The sequence below is a fragment of the Priapulus caudatus genome, unplaced genomic scaffold (genome assembly GCF_000485595.1).
Source record: "Priapulus caudatus unplaced genomic scaffold, Priapulus_caudatus-5.0.1 Scaffold41, whole genome shotgun sequence".
Taxonomy (NCBI): domain Eukaryota; kingdom Metazoa; phylum Priapulida; class Priapulimorpha; order Priapulimorphida; family Priapulidae; genus Priapulus; species Priapulus caudatus.
The window spans coordinates 572189-576877 of NW_014577102.1; the positions used below are offsets into that span (position 1 = coordinate 572189).

The 4689-nt window shown below is 40.2% G+C and overlaps 1 long non-coding RNA gene across 1 annotated transcript; it reads left to right on the top strand.

Moving 5' to 3' along the window:
* Window positions 1-1067: 1067 nt before the first annotated feature.
* LOC106820279 lies at window positions 1068-2949 on the top strand. Its single transcript, XR_001395608.1, has 3 exons — window positions 1068-1168; window positions 1530-1682; window positions 2865-2949. It is a non-coding gene; the product is annotated as an uncharacterized LOC106820279 (long non-coding RNA).
* The last annotated feature ends 1740 nt before the right edge of the window (window positions 2950-4689 follow it).

The window sequence follows — 4689 nt, forward strand, 5'->3', positions numbered from 1 at the left end:
TATTATTTTATTATATATATACAGTATATGTTTCGCGATTACGGTCTAAACGCCTGTTTATACTATAAAATATGAAACTGTCCGAATCATATAACAGCTCGAGTATTTTTTATATATTTGTATATATTATATATATACGTATACGTATATATGTATATATACGTATATATATATATATACAAAAATATATATTATTAAAATATAAACATTATATAAAAATAAATATATAAAAACTACATAAAAAAGTATATACAAAATTTAATATATAAATATATTTGTATATTTGTGTGTGTGTTGTTTTTTATATGTATATTTAAGTCATCTCAGCGATGTGTTTTTTACTCGCAGGTTTGCTATGGACGGCGCCTGAGCTTCTGCCGGCGACAGCGCCTATGCGTGCGGGTTGCTCACAGAAGGGTGATGTGTACAGCTTTGCCATCATCCTGCAAGAGATCATAACGCGGCTTGGTCCGTACGAGATGCTGGGCATGGATCCACCAGGTCGGTTACCATAACAACCCCCTCTACCACCGTCATCTCCTTGCTCTGCGATTTTTTTTTCAGCTCGAAAATTTTGCGTGTTTCACGATGTCGTTTTAACGCTGTTTCCGATGCGAGTCAAAACAATATTTACACGTACTATATTTTCGCCCGAAGGGATTAAAATTAGAGTATATCAAGAGGCTCCGATCGATTGAAAACATATCGATTGAATACGTAACGATTGAAAACATATCGATTAAAAACATACCGATTGGAGATATATCGATTGAAGACATATCGATTGAAATAATATTGATTAAAAACATATCTATTGATGACATATCGATTGAAAACATATCGATTGAAGGCGTATCGATTAGAAACGCATTGGTACCTACGACATATGGTTATACTTGCTAATTTATGCACGCGCACTGAATCAGGTGATATTGATATCAAAAAAATATCCATCTTGACCGAAACATTGCGCCCTCTTGCCCACTTCGATTTGGTTTCCGCACTTAGATATAATTGCCAGACTCAAGAACCCGTGCGGTGAGCCACTCAGACCGGATGTGCAGCAGGACGTACAGTGCTACCACCTGATGACGACGTGTTGGCATGACAACCCAGCTATGCGGCCGACGTTCACTAGCATGAGGGTCTCCCTTCGACACATACCCGCGTATGCACATCACCACCCCGCCCGTAGAGCATCCTGTCACACGCACACGCGCACACACACACACGCACGCACGCACGCACGCACGCACGCACACACGCACGCACGCACACTATTATATTTAACGATTGATTATATTATTATTAACGATCTCTATTGTGACACTCCTAATTGCGTTACATGTATCGTGTCTTATTGAATTATATTGTCTTATCGTCATCATTGCGTTATATGTGTTAACGTGTCGTGTGTGCGCTTCATTTGTAATATTTCAGAAACGCGGTGCGAATCGATAATCGATAATCGATTGCATTGCATGTATCGTATCAACTAACTTTTCGCGTATGTGTGCTTCATTTTTAAGATTTCAGAAACTCGGTGCGAATTTGGTCGACCACCTTCTTACCAGGATGGAGCAGTACGCTACCAACCTCGAATCTCTCGTCGAAGAGAGAACACGAGCTTTTCTCGACGAGAAACGAAAATCGGAAGAATTACTCTACGAAATATTGCCGAGGTGCGGCTCGACAAAGAGCTTGTTTTTAATATTATTTATTAGGCGCGTTCACACACAAGAAAAACCGCGCTGCTCAGCCCGCTAATATCGGAGATAATAGTGAGCTATTTGTGTCGTTGTTCACACAGGCGAATATCTCGCTAATCGCCGCGGTGCAAATATCACGCCGCGGTGCAAATAAGCGAGCTGATTCCAAATTAGCCCAGTCAGAAGTGGTCTTAGGAGCGGGCTATTTGGAGCGCGATTTAGTGAGCTAATTGCGTTCACACTTGTAAAAAGCTCAGTTTTTCGAGCTAGTAGGTGCGTTCACACTGGCGCGAATTAGCGGGCTGCAAAACCCGGTTTTTGTAGCTCGCTCGAAAAACTGAGCTTTTTACAAGTGTGAACGCAATTAGCTCACTAAATCGCGCTCCAAATAGCGCGCTCCTAAGACCACTTCCGACTGGGCTAATTTGGAATTAGCTCGCTTATTTGCACCGCGGCGTGATATTTGCACCGCGGCGATTAGCGAGATATTCGCCTGTGTGAACAACGACACAATTAGCGCTCTATTATCGCCGCTATTAGCGGGCTGAGCAGCGCGGTTTTTTCTTGTGTGTGAACGCGCCTATTATTTAAGTTTTATCGTGATACAGTGTAACAGCAGTATACATACATTTTTACCGCGATCAATTCACTTCAAACAAAAAATGCCGCCAAATCAGTATGAAGAGTTGCGCTGAAGTTTCATCGGTGTAATTAATAGAAGAACTGACATTCTAGTGACATTCGATTCTGCATGCTATTTACAGTCAACTCACTCATAGATCGTTTGGAATTTCAGTCGATTTTATTAAAGCAATTTATTTTAGATCAAGCCATCACTCTAATTGGCTGAAAGAATGAATTAAATTACGTTTCATTTTACCTTTATGTAAATACTTTACATCACACATGTTTAATGACGGATTTCCGTCATCTGCATTTAGCATCTTATAATACTTTGTATTACTCACCGCGGGCTTATACCGCCAAACTTGAAAGCGTTACATGTTTCCTCTTGTGTTGATACCAATGAGTAATTATAAATAGCTACATCTATCTTCAAAATTTGCTACTAAGTGCAATAATTATATATAATTTATTTTGTAACTAAACGACAGCGGTCGGTAAGCATAGAATTGTGTGAACAATTTCGTACAGGAGCGTGGCACGGCAGTTGGTCCAAGGCAAAACCGTCAAACCGGAAGCTTTTGAAAGCGTAACGATATATTTTAGCGACATCGTTGGTTTCACATCGTTATCCGCCGAAAGCTCACCACTGGAGGTAATTAGTTAATGTTTAATTCATAAGATAATGAACTATAACAACAACTTCAGGTTAGTTGATAAAATCAGAAGTGAATAATAATAGACAATTCTAGATAATAATAATTCTAGATAATAGATAATTCTATTATTATTCACTCCTGATAAAATGTACCCACGAGCCGAACAATCTAGGTATGTAAAATGATGACGCTTTCATGTAATGACGATAGAGTAGCAATTGCAAGCAAGGTCTACGTTTGTCTATTGATTGAATAACTACGCGAATTCGTATATGAAGGCGAGGAGATCGAGTTAAAACCGCTCTATATATACACGTAAGTTATAGCATGCGTATGCCCTGGCGCAGCACTCGGAGTACATAGTACAGGCGCTTTCGCAAATGCAGTCCTGCACACAAGCTCAAAAACTCGTCGAAATAGCTTCCACATCGTCCCGATCAATAAGTTGTCTTTTGCACAACTATATGCGGCGTGCGAGTTTTTAAATCGTAGGATGGCGACTGAAGGATAGGACGGTAACTGATAGTGACGTAGGATGGAGACTGATTAGTGTTAGGGTTAGGGCTAGGGTTAGGGTTAGGATTAGGGTTAGGGTTAGGGGCAGGGTATTAAAGCACGAATAATTTATCAATTTTCAGTCGCCATCCTACGATTTAAAAACTCGCATGCAGCGGGGGCATTTCAACTAAACGGCCACGCAGGCGCGAAATATCGCGCGCCACTTAAGCGAACAGCCGCTTTATCCACTCAGTAATGTAGCTGTTGCATGACTATAGTTAGAGTTTAGATACTACTTCTCACCGATCTGCCATCTGGTATCTACGTCGCTGTCGTCACGAACGACTTAATGAACGAACGAAGGCATATCTCCGCATTGCGCGGTTGTTTGCGATTCTTGTACTTTGTTTTTCCTCATGTCCTTACTTTTCACTTTGCTTCACAAAAGTTTTCACTTTCCTTGCGTATCAGCTTCTTTCCTCATCAGTTTCCTTCCTATTCGCATTCACTGCTCTTCGCCGCCCTTCCCTGTTCCTTTCCTTCCTCTACATTATGCGTACTAGTATTCTCCTTCTTTTCTCTTCGTATCTGTCCTTCTCTCGTCACTGCTCAGCGAGAAAATGTGGTTGAAACAATGTTGAAACAACGCCGGAAATACGCGTTGAGATGACGCGGAAAAAAAGACTGAATTTGCAAACTGAATAAAGATTGAAATGTCAACATTGTTTTAAAATTGAAACATCAACATTGTTTCAAAATTGAAACATCAACATTGTTTTAAAATTGAAACATCAACATTGTTTTAAAATTGAAACATCAACATTGTTTCAAAATTGAAACATCAACATTGTTTTAAAATTGAAACATCAACATTGTCTTAACATTAAAACATCAACTTTGCTCCAAAATTGAATCATCAAATGACGACTATGAGACGCAACAGCGTCTCATGAGCGTCTTGGGGAAGCCTAATGCCCGGCGCACACCTGAGTTATTTTACTCAAGTAAAATGACGCATGAGTCATTTTAATCACGTGTGCGGCGGATTTTCATTGAGTAATTTGACGCATGCGTCATTTTACTCACGTGTACGGCGGATTTTCATTGAGTAATTTGACTCATGCGTCATTTTACTCACGTGTGCGGCGGATTTTCGTTGAATAATTTGACTCATGCGTCATTTTACTCACGTGTGCGGC